The following is a 23,079-nucleotide window of genomic DNA, read 5'->3' as shown; positions in this document are numbered from 1 at the left end:
GCCTACTGGCAGACTAGGCCACAAGCTTGGAACAGAATGGCAAAAGCAAGCACACTGCTTGGATGGCTCCACAAAATGGCCACCACACACCCACAACAACAAGAAATGGAAGACAGTCAATGTACGCCTATGGCAAAAGCACAATGCCTGCCTTCCTAAAATGGCCGCCACACACATGCTCAGGCCACCCACCACAAATAACCAAAAAGTGATTACAAAGGACAGGAACAGGAAGTTGTAGTGTCTGTGGAACTTACTTCCTCTCATGAAAATATTTTCAAAAAAATAAAAGCTTCTCCGTGCTCCAAACCTACAGCTGAGTGACAACCTGAGGAGTTTTGTTTAGCAAAATGCACAAAAAAAGCGTTTTCGAGAAGGATTTATGTTGCTCGCGAGATATTGTTTGCCAGATTGCAAATGCTGCGGGTTCGGGATCGCGAACTGTACAAAAAGGCTCTATCGCGTGCGCGAACACGCATATCGAGAGCGCGAAAATGATGAAAACTGTAAGTCCGTGTTGTCGCACTGTGCAGAGTTACCAAAAGTACGCGAGCTGAATCCCTAGGGTTACCTACTGGCTAAAAAGCCCTATTTATTTAACACACACCCAAAAAATGCTATTCCACCCCAAAAAACACCGTTTGCAATAAAATCCAAAGCCATCCATGGTGTAAAAAAATCAACAGACAACACAAACTGTACATTTAAATAACGCACCAAAGATTGGAGGCTGACTACCTCTGGGACTACTGGCAGACTAGGCCACAAGCTTGGAACAGTCAATGTAAGCCTAGGGCAAAAGCACAATGCCTGCCTTCACAAAATGGCCGCCACACACATGGCTAGGAGGACACAACAACAACAAACATAAGCCAAGGGGAACAAAGAAAAGAAATGCAGGCCTTTATGGAAAAAGAAGCACACACTACTAAACTACCACCACAAAATTGCCACAAGCCACATGGGCACTCACAGTCACAACAGGCCATGGAAAAAAATGAACTGAAGCAGGCCTATAATATATGACTGGACAAAGGAGGCCTGCTAATGCTAAACAACACAGCTTTAATACAAAAATTCAAATCAACAGGGCTACGAAAGGATTGGAAAGAAGTTACACATCAGGCACACACATCAAACAAAAGGTATTTCACACACACACACACACCAACAGTGAAATACACCACAGCCACATTTAGCATTTCAAATAATCCTATGCCATCCAAGCCCTACATGATGTTGAAAATTCTACTGACACCATGAAACATGGACCCATGGGTACCCTACTGGCTGAAATTGCAGAGAAAAACAACTAGGCCACTATTGAAAGCACAGGCCACCCGCCACAACAATAATTTTCAAAAACAATGAAAAAACAAGAAAAATGTAGGTAATACAAGCCCCAATGAAACAAACACACCAATTCTCCAACTTACTTGCAGTAAATTAAATCTCAAATCAAAAAGTCCTCAAATAAATCCAATCCAATGGTATGATGCAGCAGACAGACACAAAAAGTGATCCTTCTAGCTCCAAATCCAAATGAAAGTGAACAGCACATGCACAAAGCACTGGGAGGAGCCTGCTGGACAGGAACAGGAAGTTGTAGACTCAGGGGCACTTCCTTCCTCTTGGAAAAAAGAGTTAAAAAAATTAAAGGACTCCTCCTTACACAAAAGACTACAGCAAAATCACAATCTGAGGTGTTTTTCTGAGAAAAATGATCATTGTAGAGAAGGTTTTATGAAGATCGCGAGATATTCTTCGCCAGATTGTAGTTTTTGCATGTTCGGGATTGCGATCTTACCAAGATAGCTGCCGGAAGTCAGCTCGCGCGCCCGAATGACGTGTTCGCGTTCGCACACTCTCGCGGGCTTGGGCAGCCATTTTACAAATCTCGTGGCGCTCGCGAACGGACAGAAAAGCAAGTTGGCGATCACAGAATCATGGTAAGATGTTACAGCGCGCGCGAGAATGAATATTGAGCGCGCGAGGAAGCAAAACTACTACGCTACGCGCTAGATTGCGTAGCAATCTGCAATTTCGCGCTCTGTGCGAAGCGCGAAGTTGCCTAAACTTCGCAAGCTCCGCGAACGGAGCGTAGTTCAATGCCCAGGCTTAGCACAGACACCATCCCCACAGAAGACCAAAGCCTCCCCAGAGCGCAGGGAGAGGGGGCAGAGGCGAAGCAAGGCATAGCATTCCGATGGGTCCAGCACATCTCCAGAGGGGCTGCCAGTACCTGCACCTGCTGCAGCAGTGGTGATGTGTGTTCCTGTTGTGCCCACACCACTTCCCATTGATCCCAAGTCAGGCAAACCATTTAGGATCTCCAAGAAGTGGAAAGGCACCCTCCACAATCTCCCAGCCACACCGTGACTCCTATCTGCAGTACTCCACCTCCATGTGCCATTACACCACCTGGTCCAAACAGCCCTCCAGCTTGCCAAGCCACTGATAGCTCTACCTTGGCTGTTCCGCTCTCTCCCCCTGCCCCGACAGTCCCCGAGACACAGCCAGCTCCCAGTCCGCCTGACAGCCAAGTCTGAGTGGTAGTCACCCTCACACACCTGTGTCTCACACAGGTGGGTTTGTACTGCACATTGTTGCCCCCTGACTGTGTTGCTGAACATGGAAAGGTACAGTCACACACATTCCCTGTGCAACTTCTCATGGACTCAGTCTGCACTCTGCCCTGGCCACTGGCCTTGTTGTTCACTGCTGTTTTGCCTGTACCTGTGCAGCTTCTCATGGACTCAGTCTGCACCCTGCCCTGGCCACTGGCCTTGTTGTTCACTGCTGTTTTGCCCTTGCCTGTGCAGCTTCTCATGGACTCAGTCTGCACTCTGCCCTGGCCACTGGCCTTGTTGTTCACTGCTGTTTTGCCCTTGCCTGTGCAGCTGCTCATGGACTCAGTCTGCACTCTTCCCCGGTCACTGGCCTTGTTGTTCACTGCTGTTTTGCCCTTGCCTGTGCAGCTTCTCATGGACATACTCTGCACTCTGCCCTGGCCACTGGCCTTGTTGTTCACTGCTGTTTTGCCCTTGCCTGTGCAGCTTCTCATGGACATACTCTGCACTCTGCCCTGGCCACTGGCCTTGTTGTTCACTGCTGTTTTGCCCTTGCCTGTGCAGCTTCTCATGGACATACTCTGCACTCTGCCCTGGCAACTTGCCTTGCTGTTTACTGCTGTTTTGCCCTTGCCTGTGCAGCTTCTCATGGACATGCTCTGCATTTTCTGCCTTACTCTTCTCATGGTGCCTATCTGTGCAATTTGTGAATAAAGACAGTTGCTCCAGTTGTTTATTTTGTCAGTGTCCTCACTGAATAAAGTTCTTTTGATGTGTGTAAATGGTTTACTGTGCCACATGGTCTGTGTGGCACTTCAACATGGTGTATGTTTGGGCTCACTTGCTCTCTTTTTTTCCGGGTGACAGGGTCAGACTCTTCAGTTCTTCTTGGCCCAGATGCTTGTTGTGGCAAGGGTGTCAATTTCGAATGGTTTGCAGTTGTCATTTACTTGATTAGTTCATGTTGGCCCTATTGTACACGTCAGGTTGGGGGGCACTGTCAGCACAGGGTGGGTTTCTGCACACAGTATTGCAGGTAGGCTGTCCAGGGTCATCATGTGTGTGTTCTTCCTATATGTGTGCCCAGTGGTGTATGTGTGTGGTCATCTTGTGATGGCCAGTCACCCTAGCCCCATGGCTTACTTTCCATGTGTGCTCTTGGATGGCCAGGTAGTGTGCAATGTGAAGGGGGTGAGTTTGTGGGGAGTGTTGATGTGTGCATGCCTATGCAATGTCAACTACACACATGTGTGAGTTTTATGGTGTGCACTGTGCAGTGTGTAGGTGTGTCCTTGCAGTTCTGTCTGACTCCTACTTGTTGTTTTTGTCACTTGTGAGTATGCAGAGGCTGTTGCTGGCAATTCAGTGTTGTGTTTTGTTGCACATCCATGTGTCTGGTGGCTGTGTGTGGGGTCTGTGCAGACCTGCTGCTCCACACTGCCACTCTGGTTGTGTTTTCTCATGCCTTGCTGTCCCATGGTGCCTTCTTGCCTCCAGTGTGACATGTTGTGTGTGTTGTCATGCCATTCCCCATCTGTGCTTTAGCTGCATACCCATTGTGGGTCTGCACTCCCACTCTTTGTGTATAGTACACTCCTGCCATGTCCCCTACTGACATGCAGTACACTTCACTTTGGTGTGAGCTGTCCCCTTGGTATGTATGTGTGTGTGCCTCCCCATGGCTTCATTTGTGCCACTGTGCTTTGTGGTGCAGTTATTTGTCCAGGGTCAATGTGTCACTCAGTGCATTTCTCCAATGGGTCATGTGTGATGTTCTTGTGCTATTTGTCAGTCATGGTTACTGCTATGCAGTTCAATTGTGTGTCCTGCCCAGTCCTGTGGTCAAGTTGTTTCCAGCTTTGTGTCCCAGACTTGTGCATCTATTGGGTGTTGTGTTGGATGTATGTGTGTTGTTTGTGTTATTGCTTCACTTCCTGGGTGTACTGTGCTGTATGGTGTTGTGTGGGTTGCTGTTCTGTCACTGATGTCTGTGTGTGTCTGGTATGCTTGATGTGCACACACAGCTTGTTGTGCATGCAGTGCTGTGTGTGTATGTTGCCTTGTGATTGCCTGGTGTACATCCCTTGATGCCGTGCTATGTTTGCTATGTGATTGTTCTGCCAGTGCATCTGTTGTTTGTTTGCTGTGGCTGTGTTGCTCTGTGATGGTGCACTTCTTGTGTGTGTTGTGGTATGTTGTCTGTGCATTGTTCCTGGTGATGAGGTTGTGCACTCCTGTTGTGTCTGTGCTCCCATTGCCTTTCCCCAGTTTAGCTGCACAGGGTATGTCTGTTGTTGTGGCTGTGTGTGTGTTTCAGTTGGGTTATGTGTTTGTCTGTTGTATTTGTTTCCACATTTGTAGTGGTATCCCTGTGTGTGTGCGTGTGTGTGATGTTTGTGGCTGAGCCCAGGGTGTGTGGTTGTTTGTGTGTGTATTGCCTGTCAAGTATTGCTAGCCTTCAGTGTGTTTGGCACTGGTGTTGTGTGCTGCTGATGTGAGGGGAGTATGTGTGTAGATTCTTACTGGTGTTTGTCAGTCCTGAGGTGTATACATGTTCCCTGTTTGTAGTGCTGCTGTTCTACTCCTGTGAAGTAGTTGTATGGATGTGTAGCTGTTCCCAGTTTGACTTCAGGGCCTTCCTTTCATCCTTTCATCATTGTGCCTATATGTGACCATCAGACCAAGGTGAGTGTAACCAGATTGTAGATCCTTTTCTAGACAGGCAATTGAAGGTTAAATGTATCCATCACAAAATGCACAAGCAATTTCACTCTACTATTTTCTTTTTTCTCTCCTCCACATGGTTCACTTACTAGACTTTTGTTAGCAAATCATTATGTCAACATATTACCCAATCTTCACTCAGCCCCATTGTGATTTCAGATCAAGCTCCGGTACAGACAGGTTTCGACTTCTTGCCACAGCACCTACCACCCCACAGATGGAAATTTAATAATTCTCTGCTACAAGAACCTACCTTTTAATCTGCGTTTACTATTTTTGCTGAGGATTTCTTCAATATTCATAAAGATCATGATCTCTCCCTTTAACCTTTATGGGATACTAGCTATATTTTCAAAAGAAGAAATAGCCTGAGATACATCATAAGTCCTTACTTTTTCATATAAAATCACAGGAACATCAATATTATTCTTCTAAATCTGGAATAGACTTGAAAGGACTTAAACAAGCCTAATTCTAATTCAATAATGTATCAGCTGATAATGCTTCATCTAGTCTTCGTTGTAGTGGTGCCTGCTACTCTGGAAGACATAAGAAAGCTGGTAAATCTTTAGCTAACTAATGAACAATTAGGAAATAGCGTACTAATATTGATCACATCGATAATCCTTCTGGCCAGTGTTTATTTAAGGACAATGCTATCCTACATTTGCTTGTCAATTTTTACCAAACTCTTGTTGCTCCTGAAGCAATTCCACATTCCTCTCACATTGATTCCTATATACAGGAAATCCCTAGGTTTCTGCTGACCTTCATTCTTTCGATCTGGAGAAAGACATTTCTATATTAGATATCATTCCTGACAGATTCACTGTTGAATTTTACCTTCATTTTTCTAACTTGTTGGTTCCTCATTTGTCTCAGTTTTATAGCTTCTTCTCAGCCATAGGTACTGCAAGAGGTAATTTTCAAGAAGCCACCATCTTTCTGATATGTAAAAACAGTAAGGATCAATCTTATTGTAAGAACTATAGACCTATCGCTCTAGTAAATGTGGACTATAAAAGCTTTGCCAAAATGTTAGCCCCATGTATTGATCCTCTCCTTCCAAAACTCATTGGGCAAGAACAATCAGACTTTATTAAGGGTCGCTGAACCTCAGATAATGCTAAATTATTTCTTAATTTTCTCTTTAAGACTTTTTACCATTTCCTATTCACTGGCAGCCATCACTATTGATGCTGAAAAAGCATTTGATAGACTTAACTTGTCCTTCTTGCTTAACTCTTTCTCATGGCATGGATTTGCGCCATCTCTCTTTTATATCAATGTCCAAGGGCCTCTATTATGGTTAGTGGGAAACTTCCCCACTATTTTTAACTTCATCAAGGTTGTCCTCTCTTCTGTTTGTTTTAGCTCTTGAAACATTCATCTCGCGAATCCATACTAATTCCTCAATTTCTGGTTTTGCTAATGAGATCACCAATTTAAATCTGCAGCATACGCTGATGATATTATATTTTTTTATCTATAACCTGGAGAGTTCGGTGCTCACTTTGCTTAAAGAAATCTCAGCTTTTGCCGAGGTCTGGGGTACAATTTAAATACAGATAAAACTGGAATTCTTCCTCTCACCAATGCAACTCATCTAAGATTAAATACCGGGGTATTTGGTTTATGAATTCCATCAAAGACTCAGTGTGCCTAATATTAAGGATGGTTTGATCAAAGTCAAACATCGTCTCATATCTTGGAAGCCCTTAGGGGCATATTATCAAGAAACAGCGTTACAATTATCGCTGCTTTAGCGGCAGAAAACTGCCGCTAAAGCGTCGATAATGGGCTTGATAATATGCTCTGGAGAATTCCAATAGAAGCCCATGTTCTGGTCTCAACATGGGCTTCTATTGGAATTCGCAAGGGTATATTATCACGCCCATTATCGCCGCTTTAGCGGCAGTTTTCTGCCGCTAAAGCTGCGATAATTGTAACGCCTTGCTTGATAATATGCCCCTTAATTCTCTCGTGGTGGGGCTGACTAGATTCAATCAAAGTAATGGTCACTCTTCTCAATCTATATATAATTTCCAAACTCCTGGTAACAATTTCTGCTCCTTTTTTTAAACCGGATTCCGATCTCTCGAAATGTTTGTGGGGTAAGAAAACTCCGAGAATGTCTCTCTCTCACTTCAAAAAAGCTGGATGGTGATGTCAATTTTCCAGACTTATGTCTTTATCATTAAGTGTTTTGCTTAAATTAGGCAGCGATGCGGATCTCTAAATCTTCTACTCAATTGGCACGTTATGGATTGATGTTGAGCATTCTTTCTTGGCTTCTTTCTTCCCTTTGTAAGTATTTTCCTTTTCTTTCAAACCTTCAGTTCTAGCTTCACCATTGTTTATTCATACGTGTTGGACCTGGCCCTTTTGGCAGGTTCACCCCTAAACTTTTTGCATTTATGCTGCCCTTTTTCCCTATGTAGTGTTAGTAGTTTTAGGCCTATAGGCACTTTAGCACTGTGTCCCAGTGTAAAGTGCGTGCATTCTATGTTACATTTAGTGAGACTGGCCTGCCCTCCCATAGGAATGCATGGGGGATATGTGTGTCCATGGTAGTTCCTGATGTGAGAGGAGTGCAGGGGCGAGTTTGGTATGTGTGAACTCGTGAGAATAAATGCTGCGCAATGGTGTGCGCAGATTTATTGTGACTGGCGGAGAAGTGCCACTTCTAGAAGTTGGCATGTCTGTGTGCTGTGTGATGTGAATTGCCTGTCTGGCTTGTGATTGACAGGAGCTGAGAGGGCTGGGGAATTCCAGGAGCCAGGATGAGTCTGCCCGGTGGTGACTGGAGAGAGATGCATGTAGATGGGAGGGAGGAGTTGCACCTGGGACCTGAATGGGGCTGGGCCTTCCCTTCACAATACTGGCTCCACCTCCTGTGGTGCGTCTGATGTCCCTGGCCTGTCCTGTGAATAGAGAGGGGAGCTGAGACAAACAAAGTGCTCCTGAACCAGTTGTATCTGGTTCTCCCATTGCCTACACTTTGAGACAAAGGAAAATGTAGTATAAAAGAAGGGGCTGTGACCCCATGAAAATGTTCTTGTTCTTGGACTCGAATCTGCCAGGGGCGTGTTGCTGCTGGGGGCTCAGGGGAAGGCTTGCCTCCCTGGGCCCTGCCCTGCCCCTGGATGCCTGGAGGACTTCTTTTTGGGGACCTTTTCTTTTTTGCTTGTCTTCATGTCTTGATCCCTAAGGTCTTTAATCCCAGCCCCTGGTGAGCGCTTTATTTCTTGTTCTCCAGAGTGCTTTTTGTTCTCCAGAACGCTTTATTTCCTGTTCTCCAGAGTGCTGTATTCTCCCCGAAGGAACAGCGCTTCCGTTCTCCCCCTGCAGCGCCAGGCTGCGATCATCCTCGAGGGAATCCCAACGTAGGGATTTCCCCACTGTCACTGATTCTATCGCGGGTGCCCACCCCGCATTGTCCGCCCTAGCGGTTGCCCACCCCGCTTATTTGGTCTTTAATGGCGGGTGCCCACCCCGCATGTTGCCTGGTTTGTTTTATTTAAATTAATGTGGGAGCCCACCCCACGTTTCACCGCCGCAGCCCGATCCGAGTGAAAAGTGCACCGGCCGGAGGCTGCCAATCACAGAGTGGCTGGAGGGGAAGTCAGGCGGCGTGATGTCTGTTGCGAGGCGGGACTTCCGGCTTTCCTGAGGGAAGCGCCGAAGAAGTCCGGAACCTCGCGGTCTCCATGTGGCAGTCCCGGGTCCCAGGAGGGGCCCGTGTGAAGAGGAGAGGCGTTCCCTGAGGACGGCGCCTGCCTTTGCGGGGCTCCCGAGAGTGAGGGAGAGCCCCGCGGGCACCAGCAAGCCAAGAGAAGCCCACATGAGGAGTCCGGTGAGTGGGGCCAAGGCCGTCCTCCTTTTCCTGGGTGTTGGTGCCGGTTCGAGGCACTGGGCCCAGGACGATTTCCTGAGCGGCCCCCGCCTGATAGGGGGGCCGCTCCAACGAGGCGGGCATGTTTTGTTTTTAGAGCCTGTGTGTGGCTCTAAAGTCAAGGGCACAGATGTGCCAGGCCCCCGCTTCAACTTGTTATTTCAGCTCCAACTTGGGGGCAGATATGTTTTTGAGCGCCAGTACGCTCCAACTTGGGGCAGATATGTTTTTTGAGCGCCAGTACGCTCCAACGCTGGGGGCATATTTACTTCAAAGGGCCACGATGGTAAAAAGGGCCAGAGGAGCCTGTGTTCTTTCCTACGTTTGCCCCCATCATTTTTAGAGCCTAGGGGGCTCCAATGTTTGGCACAATTGTTTTAAGGGCTACTGAAAGCCCATGCCTCATTATTAACTCTCACAGCTGCCCAGCAAGTAGTGGGCAGCTGCACCGTTTAGATTTTGCACAGTGGCGCACCCTTGACCTTCGCTGCTTAGGTAGCAACCCTGACTCTTGGGACAAAGGGCCTCTGAGCCCCTGTTTGAGATGGCCAGTTGGCCAGGGGGGATTGCTAGATTTATAGGGCCCGATTCACAGAACTAACTTAAGACAAAATCCTAAACTTACTACCATTTTGGTATTCACAGAATGCACTTACTACTTTTGGTATTCACAGAATGGATTTACGACTACTAACTTTACGTCCGCACTCGGGCCGGAAATTCCGGCCCGGAGGCGGAGCTTCCGGCCCGGAGGTGTAGATTTTGACCATGGCTAAATCTACGCCACTGGCCGGAATCCTCACCTCCGGGCCGGAAGCTCCGCCTCCGGCCCGGAAGGCCCTTTTTACCGTCGTGGCCCTTTGAAGTAAATATGCCCCCAGTGTTGGAGCGTACCGGCCCGAGTGCGGACATAAAGTTAGTAGTCGTAAATCCATTCTGTGAATACCAAAAGTAGTAAGTGCATTCTGTGAATACCAAAAGTAGTAAGTTTAGGATTTTGTCTTAAGTTAATTCTGTGAATCGGGCCCATAGGGCGCCAGGCCCTACTGTGATTTTGGGTGCTAGGAAATGTAATTTATGTAGAATGATTTACTCACCTGTGTTGGTACCTCTAAATGTGTTCTATGATTATGAGGTTGGTTCGCATATGATGGTTTATGCTAGTGAGAGTTATTCCCTAATGTAGTTATGCTTAGGAGGTTAGGGTCTAATGTGTTTAGACTTGTGAGAGAATTGCATAATGTGTTTATGCTGATGAGGTTGGCGTGCAATGCGTTTGGCGCCTAATGTGACACTGTGCATAATGTGGTTTATGTAACAGGCTGATGCTAAGTACAGTGGTTACCAGTAGTTACTGTTTGTGTTATATATTTACGATAAGTTCTACCTTTACTAAGTTCACTTTGCGATGGTTCTGACAGTAGTCCACGTGGCCCTGTCAGGTGTAAATAATCCCTTGTAAATATTGCCCAGTGACAGTGTATAATATGTGCTTACTATTCTAATGTGTTATGATAATACAAAGGCTATTTTTATATAACCTTGTGTGGAGTTTCTTTTGTGGTGGGCCTGGGATGTTGTTGCTGGGTGCGTGCGCAAATGCTTTACACATTGCCTCCGGGATAAGCCTGACTGCTCGTGCCAAGCTACCAAGGGGGTTAGCAGGGGTTATCTTTGGCGTGTAACTTCCTTGCCCTGACTAGAGTGGTGGTTTCTGCCTGGCTTTGGCGCACGCCTTAGCCAGCCAGAAATCCCATTTCTAACAATACCTATTGTTTATTAAGATCAGTTTCTGAGGTGCATACTGTTACCTGTGATGCTTTCTTACAATTTACTCTGCGGTACAATAATCTCATTACCATTAATCATAAACCAATCTTTTGGACGTCCTGGAGAAAACGAAATATCTTCAAACTTGTGGATCTGTTCGTGGAGGATGCTCCTATACCCTTTCCCATTTTTCAGACTTTATTTAATTGTCCTTGTTCCTGTTTATCTAAATTTTCACTTTTAATCAATATTGTCTTAGATGCTTTATGCTCACTTCAGGAACTTGTGATGACTCCTCATGATAAATTTGCTATCTCTGTTCTTTTGGCCTCCACCCCAAAGGCTTTTCTTATCTGCAAATGTTGTCTTTCCATTAACCCATCTAGAACTAAATCTAAAGTAAAACTTCTGATCTCGGGTGCATATTTCCCTGTGGTACAGGCTGTATTGCATATCGAGTGTTCATTTCTTGTTTGTTTGCATGTTTGCATGTAGCTGTTAGATCCCTTTGTGATGCTTATTTACTCTTGTTTTTGGTCAGCATATTCCCTGTGCAGCATGTTTGACAGCTAGCTACCCCTTTGCCTTGGGTCCCTCCAATATTTGCTTTTTGCTTGTTGTTTGTGAGTACGGTTTCCATCTTTGGTAACTTCTGCCTTTTTTTAGACTATCCACCTGTGAAATCACTCTCCGAAGGGCTAGTATATAACTTGGCATATGTTGGCATATGTTGTCTTGTTTCCCTCTGTTTTCGCAAGCGTTTATTATATGTTTCTATATATATGTCATTTTGTCTTTTCATGCTTCATTCCATCTGATGTGACCTCATTTTAAAAGAAAATTGGCTGTGCGTGTCCTGATGACGACTTCTAATAATACCCTCCTGTCACCCAATCGGACTTGATATTTCCTAATGTTCTAGAACCCTGATCTTACTGATGGCTTTGTCCATATGAATAATTATCTTGATCGTCAATTTTATGTTATCGGGTAAGCTGTATACTACCATCAGCTAGCCTCTCACTGCTACGTATTAGCCTCCCCCACCTGACTGAGAAACGTAGGGGTCTATTAGGATTGCGGTCGGAAAACCATCCTGCCCGCCATGTTAGCGGTAAAATACCACCCACCGGACCAGCGGGAAAAACGCCAGTCAGATTATGATAAACCGACCGCGGCCGTAGGAGGCATTGAAAATCCGCCAGTAACCAGCGGTGCTGATGAAAATCCGACCGCGTCGATCGGATACACAGCAAAAAAGAAACAAACCGCCGCCAGGCACGTGGAGTAACCGTCTGTGACATCATGATAGCCCCGATTCCACAGCGGTATGTTCCGCTGTATCCGACCGCCGCGGTCACGAACAGTAATAAATCAATCAATCAATCAACCAAGGAATTTGTAAAGCACACTACTTACCCGTGAGGGTCTCAAGGCGCTGAAGGGAGGGGGGAACCGCTACTGCTCGAAGAGCCAGGTCTTGAGATGTCTTCTGAAGGTGAGCAGGTCCTGGGTCTGCCGTAGGTGGGTGGGAAGGGTGTTCCAGGTCTTGGCGGCGAGGTAGGAGAATGATCTGCCGCCGGTGGTCTTTCGTTGGATGCGGGGGACAGACGCGAGGGCGAGGTTTGCTGAGCGGAGCTGGCGGGTGGGGGTGTAGAAGTTGAGTCTGTCGTTCAGGTAGGCTGGTCCGGTGTTGTGGAGTGCTTTGTGTGCATGGGTGAGGAGTTTGAAGGTGATCCTCTTGTCGACAGGGAGCCAGTGCAGGTCTTTCAGGTGGGGGCTGATGTGGCTGCGTCGAGGTACGTCGAGGATCAGACATGCGGAGGCGTTTTGGATGCGTTGTAGTCGATGCAGGTGTTTGGCTGCGATTCCTGCGTAGAGTGCGTTGCCGTAGTCCAGCCTGCTGCTGATGAGGGCCTGTGTAACAGTTCTCCTTGTTTCGGACAGGATCCACTTGTAGATCCTGCGGAGCATGTGGAGGGTGTTGTAGCAGGAGGAGGAGACGGCGTTGATCTGCTTCGACATGGAGAGGGAGGAGTCGAGGACGAATCCAAGGTTGCATGCGTGGTCGGTAGGTGTTGGTGCCGTTCCCAGCGTTGTAGGCCACCACGAGTCGTCCCAGGCCGAGGGGTGGATCCGAGGATGAGGACCTCCGTCTTGTCCGAGTTCAGTTTCAGACGGCTGCTCTGCATCCATTTGGCAACGGCCTTCATTCCCTCGTGGAGGTTTGTTTTGGCGGTGTGTGGGTCCTTGGTGAGGGAGAGGATGAGCTATGTGTCGTCGCGTAGGAGATGATGTTGAGGTTGTGCTGACGGGCTACTTATGCGAGGGGGGCCATGTAGATGTTGAACAGTGTCGGGCTGAGTGATAATCCCTGGGGTACGCCGCAGATGATGTCGGTGGCTTCGGATAGGAAGGGTGGGAGTCGGACTCTCTGGGTTCTGCCGGAGAGGAAAGATGTGGTCCAGCTGAGGGCTTTCTCATGGATCCCGGCTTCTTGAAGGCATGTTTTTAGGGTGCGATGGCAGACCGTGTCGAAGGCGGCCGAAAGGTCCAGGAGAATGAGGGCTGAAGTTTCGCCGTTGTCGAGTTGTCGCCTGATGTCATCTGTGGCGGCGATGAGGGCTGTTTCAGTGCTGTGGTTTCGTCTGAACCCGGACTGGGACGGGTCCAGGAAGTTGTTGTCTTCGAGGTGGCGGGTTAGTTGCGCGTTGATGATTTTCTCGGTGACCTTCGTTGGGGAACGGGAGGAGGGAGATGGGTCGGAAGTTCTTGAGGTCCTTGGGGTCCGCCTTGGGCTTCTTGAGGAGGGCGTTGATTTCCGCATGCTTCCAGCTGTCTGGGAATGTGGCTGTCTCGAATGAGGCGTTGATGATCTTCCGTAGTTGGGGTGCGATAGTTGCGTCGGCTTTGTTGAACACGTGGTAAGGGCAAGGGTCTGACGGTGATCCAGAGTGGATGGAGTTCATGACCTTGTGTGTTTCTTCGTCGTTGACGTTGGTCCAGGAGGTCAGGTGGTTGGTCCAGGTGGTGTTCGCGGGGGAGGAGTCTGGTGCGGTCGGGTTGACCGGGATGTTGAAGCTGTTGTGGATGTCTGCTGTCTTCTGGTGGAAGAAAGTTGCCAGAGTGTTGCACAGTTCTTGTGAAGGCGGGACGTCGTTGGCGTTGGGGTTGGAGAGTTCCTTCACGATGCTGAAGAGCTCTTTGCTGTCGTGTGTGTTGTTGTCCAGTCTGTTTTTGAAGGAGGATCTTTTGGCCATTCTGATGAGGTGGTGGTGTCTACGAGTGGCGTCCTTGTGGGCTGCGTGACTGTCAGGTGTGCGATCGTGGAGCCATTTCTTCTCCAGTTTCCGGCAGGCGCGTTTGGAGGTCTGCAGCTCGTTGGTGAACCAGGTAGCTTTCTTGCTGGCGTGGTTGCTGGGGGGTTTCCTGAGTGGTGCGAGGGTGTTGGCGCAGTCTTCAATCCAATGTCTGAGGTTGCGGGCTGCTGTGTCTGGGTCAGTGGAGGCCTCAGGTGGGTTCTGGGCGAGGGTGGAGGTCAGTTGGTCTTCGGTGACTTTGCTCCAGCAGCGACGTGGGAGTTATTGGGTGCGGTGGTGCGTGGTTGGCTTCTTGAAGGTGAAGTGGATGCAGCGGTGGTCTGTCCAGTGGAGTTCGGTGGTGTGGTCGAAGGTGACGTGGGTGCCTGTGGAGAAGATTGGGTCCAGAGTGTGGCCGGCGGCGTGGGTGGGTGTGGTGACGAGCTGTCTGAGGCCGAGGTTTGCCAGGTGGCAGAGTTGGCATCGTTGTTGTTCTCGAGGTGGAAATTCAGGTCCCCGAGGAGGATGTAGTTTGTGGAGGCGAGTGTGTGGGTGCTGGCGAGGTCGGCGATGGAGTCGCTGAATGGCGCCCTGGGTCCCAGGGGTCTGTAGATGAGCGTTCCTCTGAGGGTGGTGTGAATGTGATATACGGCAGATGGGCTGCAGCACAGCCATCGCTGGGGATGCTCCGTGAAAAAAATAGTGTCCGATGACAAAAACACACAATAAGGCCACCAAATGCACACAGGAAACTAGCCCTGCCCCCCAAATTAACCTAAAACCTCACAATGACACACCCTCATGGCAAATTCAAACCAACAAATCACAGGACAACCCACACAACCCACCTGACAGCAATACACTAGATTGCCACACCCACAAACACACCACACACACACACCACCTTCACCACCCACACCACCCTCACAACTGCACCCTAAAACATCAGCACAGCACACACCATGGCACCACATAAAATGCCAAAACTCACAGAAATAGAGTTGACAGTGATGGTAGATGAGATTATGAGAGTTGAACCACAACTCTTTGGTAACATGGTCCACCAGACCCCACTAGTCACCAGGACCCAAATGTGGTTAGGAATAGTGAACAAGGTAAATGCCGTAGAGACCACCCCCCACAACAAGCAGGAAATACAGAAGCGGTGGCATGACCTAAAGAGTGCTGTCAAGAAGGAGAGGGCAAAGAACCGTGAGCTGGCTGAGGGGACTGGTGGAGGCCCCCGCATTCCACCCAAAACATGCTCTGCATGGGAGGAGAAGGTGCTTGCCATGCTGCACCCAGAGAGTCTTGAAGGAATAGCTGGGTGAGTGGAGGTTGGTAAGTACTAACAAATGGATACCATCACACTGCTATGTATTGCCTTGCACAACTACAAAGCTACACCTCCTAGGCCCAAGTCCATTATTCTGCACCACAATACCCAACACAGGTCTCACAGATGTAACCTCCACTCAACCTGATTCACCACAAAGGTACCCAACAGCAACTGAGTTGTATGTGTCCAGCCAACAAGCACTACAACTCCCACCAGCCACCCCTGCCCCCCCTCAGCAGGAAGGAGCACTCCACCCCAGCCAGCAGCATGTGTCATCCATTGTCTGCTTTACCCTCAACTAACAGGTAGGTAGTCATCTTCACAGGGAGGGGGAATGTGTCTTGGGACCCAGCACTACAACTCCCACCAGCCACCCCTGTCCCCCCCTCAGCAGGATGGAGCCCTCCATCCCAGCCAGAAGCATGTGTCAGCCATTGTCCGCTTCACCATCACCTAACAGGGAGGTAGCCATCTTCACAGGGAGGGATGTTTGGGGTAAGGAGGCCTGCTCCACAACTCCCACCAGCCACCCCTGTCCCCCCTCAGCAGGATGGAGCACTCCACCCCCCCTTAGCATGTGTCAGAAAGTCCCCCCCAAAATGACAACTGGACAGGTAAGCAGACACCTCACCATCCCTAAACAAAAGCATTGAGCCATATGACAACACAAGGCATCACTTCAGACCAAAATATGAGCAAACTAAATCTATATTGACCGCATGCAGTCAGCTAAACGTACGGAACTGTGACAGAAACAGAACTGTGACTCACCAAAAATCATGTTTAAGCAAATCCGGGAACATACATGCACTGCCCTGAATGTCATCTGTATCTTCCATGGGTGCTGAGCATGAAGGACCATAGGAAAAACAAACAAGCATGGTCTGTTGTATAAAGAAATCCAAGCACAGGACATGACCAAGGTAGTTCATGTGCACATGTAATAGCTGCCAGGCAGAGTAATCAGCAAAGATGCCCCACATCAAGTTGTATTTCCGCCAGTTGTCAGATGACAACCTTTCATCGTAATGAGAAATTCTACAAGTGGGGCATGGTATCCAATGACATGTCACACCATTGAAAATATTTAATGTAACTGCACATCATGTCATGACGCACATCACTGTGCAGACACACAATGTGTGAAATACTTAACTGTGTGTAGCAAAACATGTAAATAAGAGACATCAAACACAGCAAGCATGAGGGGTGTAAGGCAATGATCATTTACCCTCTGTCCCACAGGTGACCAACAACTGACAACAGAGGACAACAACCGCAACCTGCAGAACCAGTCTTCTTCCCCGGAACATGGACACTCAGATGCGGACTACCAGGAAACTGAGGATGTGGCGGACCAAGCGGGATCATCTGGTGTGTCAGGGCGCAATCTGTCCCAGGCCTCCACTGCCCCACCCCCCTCAGCAAGAACATCAACACTGACCCCTGCTGGAACGACCGGTGCCGCCGCTACCACCACCACCACCACCACCACCACCACCACCACCACTGCTGCCTGTAACACCCTCACCCTGCCCCACAGGATAACCAGCCCACCCCAACAACTGCGGATGTCAGGGAAAGTAGGCGGGTGCCTACAGTGGTGAGGCAACAGGTCCATGACAGCAGGCCAGGTGGGAGGCCAAGTGTTACTCAAAGCCAACAGGACACTGGGTCCGAAGCCATGGCAAAAATCACCAGAGGGGTTGGGGCATATGAACGGTGCCAGGGACAAATGGGCCAGGCTCAGCGAGATGCCCGTGAGCAGCAACAGCTGCTGAGGTCCATAGACAACCACATGGGCCAACTCGTGGACCGCTTGGGCCAAATCGTGGACCTCCTGGGCTAGCTAGTGTCGGTACTAAGGGACAGGCCTGCGGCACAACCAAAACCTCCACCTCCCTCCGGTGGCCCACAGGATGACAGTTCCACATCCTCCCCTGCGGTCACGGAGAGGGGGGACTCCTCAGACTCCCATGAGCCTGCACCGGTGTCCCCCCCTGCCAAAACATCAAGGGGCCATCCAAAGAAAACCTTGGGAGCATCCTGTGGCAAAGCACCTGCCAAACGCCAGTCAAGGAGCCAGCCATGATGGCACCCCTCTTCACCCTGCCATAGAATTTGTACACTGTCCCCACCCACACTGCCATGGAAATGGCATCCGTCTGTTGGAATGTGTCTCCACATCAATGTTGTGCTTACTCAATTGTCTCATCTACTATCCCTGCCAAATCATTGATTCACCATTCACATTTATGTAAATATCCACTTCCCTCTCACAGATACACCTTCTAAATAAACATTAATCATGCAACAATGTAGTTGTGTCTGCTCCATGGTTATCACAGTATGTGCAATGTTGCCCATGATTACAATGTCACAGGAGCTGGGATTCTCTGCAGGCAAGTAGAGGCTGAAGGGACCTAGGAAAACAAAACAGAACATTATTCGCTACTCAGGTGGTGGCCTTTCAACCATCGCACAACACTTGTCATCAAGGTACTCCAATCTGCACACATTCCAATGAGCAACAGTACCAACATAGACATCAAGTAGCTGGGCCAAACAACCCTGTTACCAACACATTTGTAGCCACCACTTACTCAACAATAGGCTGCAGTCACAAAGCTTACATAGACATTTCACCAAGCACAACATCAGCAGACAATGTCCCCGTTGTACATTCTCACTCACCTTCAAGTGAAGTAGTTGTTGATGAGCTGCTGACACAGGGCAACACCTTCCTCCTCTCCACTATCCTTGTCACTCGACAATTGGGGGTTTGCAGGGGGTGCGGCTGGTCATCATCATCCAGGATCAGGGGGATTCCTTTCCGCAAGGCCAGGTTGTGTAGCATGCAGCATGCTACTACCATCTGACACACCTTTTTGGGTGAGTACTGCAGAGCCCCTCCGGTCTTGTCCAGGCAGCGAAAATGCGATTTAAGTAGTCCAAATGTTCGCTCCACCACCCGACGTGTCCTCCCATGGGCATTGTTGTAGCGGACTTCAGCTGGTGTCCTGGGGTTGCATAGTGGGCTCAGCAACCAAGGGCCGTTGGGATATGCAGAGTCACCTAAGTGGGAAATACACATACAGATTGAGTGTCTTAACTGTGGCCGAGGACAGCATAGCACACATACAGCACACGACTTGACTCTGCGTACTCACCCACAATCCATGCACGTTCCAGAAGCAGATTGGCCATCATCTGGGGCACAATGCTGTTGCGCATGATGTCGGAATCATGAACTGATCCTGGAAACTTGGCACAGATGTGTGAGATGATCATATCGGCCTGGCACACCACCTGCACATTGATTGAATGGAAATGTTTCCGATTCCTGTATATGTGCTCCCGTGCCTGTGGTGGAACCAGGCCAACTTGTGTGCAGTCTATTGCACCAACAACATTCGGGATGTGTCCAAGTGCATAAAAATCCCCCTTTACATTCGCCAATTCCTGCCTCCTTGGAAAATGTATGAATCGGTCCTTGTATTGCATCATAGCCGACAGGGCATCCCGTAGCATCATGCTGAAGGTTGGTTGAGACATACCCCCTGCAATACCCACCGTGTTCTGGAATGACCCAGTAACCAAGAAATGCAGGAACGCCATCACCTTTGACGTTGCTGTGAGTGCTTTTGGATATGTCCTGCGAGGACGCAGGTGTGGCTCCAACATTGCACATAGGTCTTGTAGGTTTATTCTGTCCAGATGAAATCGGCGTATTACATCATTATCCTCCATGTCAGCCAGCAGGGTGAAGGGATGATACACATTTGGTCGTCTCCTAGGTGAGATGAAAGGAGACACGTCATTGCAACACACAATTAGATGTGCCCAAATTTGCAAAATTTTGCGGTCACAGCGCTAACATTGACTGACATCACTTAAAGCACACACCACAAGTAAGATGTTGTGCTACCTTGTCACGAAATAGTCGTACACCTGTTCTGTATTTGCACAGTGAGCAGAACCAATACGGGAACTATCTCTGTGAATGCCAATAGTTACATTTCAGGCTCTTGTGTACCCAGCCCTGAGAGTATATGATGCAGGACATGTGGGAAGCAGAGACACTGCTGGCTTCCATGTGGCTGCTGTACTTGCCACACCTTCTTGTGCACTCATGATGGGACAAATTAACAACACAATGTGGAAAGTTCAGTGGGACTGTTTTTGGATTCAGTGCCATTTAAAATCCACACAAGTTCAGAGACATTCACATACGTATTCACAAGGCACGCCAAAGGCAAGCCCGTCTGTGCCCGTCGGATCCCGGAGCGCGACCAGCGCCAGAACCCCTGGCCGGCTAACACCCCATGCATATAACAGAACTCAGCTTCTGGCTTTGGAGAGTGGCACTTGCAGGAACCATGATATGTCTTTCCAAACCAGAATTCAGCAAAGTTTCTCTGCTCTAACTGCCCTTTTCAATTGACTCCTGGCATTAATAATATTCCACAGTACAAAAGTAGGATAGGGAGAGGACGTGCGGCTGAAAATATGGAGGCATGCAAGGATAGAGCAACGGGGGAGACGGCCATCAATTCCACCAGATATGGGTCAGTTAATGTCCCACAGGCCACTCACGAACCATTCATGCAATGCCTCCTATTGAACGTTCGCTCAGTGGGAAAACATAAATATGAGTTAGAAGATCCGATTCAGGTATCCACCCCAGATATAATTTTTGTGACAGAAACCTGGACGGATAACACTTCAGGTCAAGACTGGAATACTGCATTACCAGAGGGCTAGGCAGTCACTTCACAGTATAGAGCAGATGGTAGAGGTGGTGGCATAGATATTATATATCGAGAACATTTAAAGGTGGGGACGGAAGCCATATCAGTTTTACCAGCAGAGGCATTGCATTTTTGCATAAAATTAAACAACCTCACTACCTTCCAGGGGCTCCTTATATATTGCCCACCTGGACCTAGAGAGGCTTTTTCCCAAGCCTTATTGACGCTTCTGGAGTCATACACTGACTCTCATTCCCTTACAATCTACCTCAACTAGTAACTGAATCCACCCATCAGGCAGGCCATACTTTGGATGGCATCTTTTCTAATAACCCGGATATCAAGTTGATTGAAACACTAACTCTCCCATGGACAGACCATAAGGCTATCCATTTTAACATCAAAATTGAGCAGCCTAATCATTGCACTCGAACGAAGTCATCCCGAGTAAAAGTCCGAGGTTGGAATAAAGTTCAAGGAAATGACCTAGAGCTGGCATTGGGTCCCTTTCCTACCCCGCTATCGTCTGATAATAACAAAGCAGCCTCCCAGTTTGATGAGTGGCTTTTGGCAGCGGCCAACCATGTTGCCCCTGAAAAACTTGTGACAGTAAAAAGATCTAAGATATCGTCACCCTGGTATAGCCCTGAGTTTAAGTGCTTAAAAGTAAGCCGCAGGAGAGCAGAATGTTCTTGGAGACAAGATTGTAGTAATGAGAAGAAAGCTATCTATAATCAAGCCCTCCAACAATATAAAAATGCAATTATTGCTGCCAAAAAGTTATACTTTACTACTAAGATCGAGGAAGCTGGAAACTCAACTAAATAACTATTTAAATCAGTTAAATTGTCGGCAAACCACAGCAGAGTAATACACTTACGACAGACCAAGCAATCTGTAATAAATTGGCACTCTACTTTCAGAGCAAGGTGCAAGTAATCTAGAATGATCTTTTGAATATGCGGGGGACTCATGATGAGCAATGGCAATTTCTTGAGGATGCTCAATCAACTCACTGCAGATTATCTTGTTTCCAGAAAATTACTAATGATGAGGTGCAAAAACTTCTCCTCTCTACAAAATCTGGATCACCTATGGACCCATGTCCCTCGGCTATCATGCATCAGGTTACTAGGAAGATTTGTGATAAGCTCATCCCCCTTATCAACCAAGTCCTGGAGTCGGGTATCTATCCTACTGTCTGGAAAAAAGTGGCCATTAAGCCACTGTTAAACAAAAACACCTTGAATCCTAACAAACCAAAAAATTACCGCCCTATTGCCGGGCTACTAATAGTTGCAAACATTTTGGAGAAATCTTTAAACAAGTTGCTGAGTAATTATCTTGACACAAACAGCCTACTGGATTCCATGCAACATGGTTTTCGGTCCTACCATTCCACCGAATCTGCTCTGATCACTGCAACAGAGAAGATACGGAAAATTGTGGATGGGGGAGGCAGGGCGGTTCTCATACTCCTAGACCTATCGGCAGCATTTGGCACCGTCAATCACATGGTGTTGGTGCAGCGGCTGAAGGATCGGGGGGTTGAGAATACAACCCTGGCCCTTCTCTCCTCCTTTTTGGAGGAAAGGGAGCAAAGTCTGTTTTGGGATGGCTTGAATTCTGACAGTTTCTATCTTCCATGTGGGGTCCCACAGGGATCGGCCTTATCCCCAACATTGTTTAACATCTACGTCACTCTGTTGCCTAGACTTATCAGGAGGCATGGTTTTGCTCTGGTCGTATATGCTGATGATTCACAGCTTGTTATTTCCATCTGCAAGCAACCTGAAGTCACAGCTGCCAGATTTCATGCATGTCTCTCAGAGATTATGACTTGGATGAACCATAGCTTCCTGAAAATTAACACCGATAAAACGGAAGTGATAGAATTCGGTCATGGCCGGTCCCTGTGGAATGACTCCTGGTGGCCGATTGAGGCCGGGAATTGTCCTCGTCCCGTCCCCAAAGTCAGGAATCTCGGGGTCATCTTAGATGACCAGTCGAATTTTTCTGCACAAGTGAATAGCCTGATTTCTTCCTGTTTCTTTCTATTAAAAACTTTGAGAAAGATCTTTCCGTTTATCTCACAGGAACTACAAAAGGCAGTGATGGTGAGTCTTTTTTTGTCTAAACTAGACTACTGCAATTCCCTCTTTTTGGGCATTGACTAAACTCAGATGAGGAAACTCCAGTCCTTACAGAATGCAGCAGCACAACTGCTTTTGAACATCCCCAAAGGAAAACCAACTTCAGCGGGTATTAAATCACTGCACTGGCTTCCCATCCAGCAGCGGGTGGAATTTAAGGCTTTGTGCCTGGTCCACAAAGCACTGCATGGTGGTGGGGCCGAGGACATTTCAAGAATGTTCTCACCCTACATCCCTCCGCGTGCTCTTAGATCTGCCAACTTAGGTCTACTTCAGACTGCTAAGATTAGGCGGGCAAGATGGGGAGGAAGGACATTATCGAATGGCGCAGCAAAATTATGGAACAAATTGCCAATGGCCATGAGATTCCAAGCAAATCGGCAGCTTTTTAGGAAAGATCTGAAAACATGGCTTTTCTCATCCATCTAGTCCTTCTGGTGATATGAGCCTTTTCCGCTGATATACATTAGCGCCAAGACGCCACGGCAATCGAGCGCTTTATAAACATACATCCTATGCTAAGCATGTGCTAATATCCACTGTCATCAGTAGAGATGCCATATCTGCTGCTAATTAGA

The sequence above is a fragment of the Triturus cristatus genome, chromosome 5_2 (assembly GCF_964204655.1).
Source record: "Triturus cristatus chromosome 5_2, aTriCri1.1, whole genome shotgun sequence".
Taxonomy (NCBI): Eukaryota; Metazoa; Chordata; class Amphibia; order Caudata; family Salamandridae; genus Triturus; species Triturus cristatus.
Note: the sequence above shows the minus strand (reverse complement) of the source record.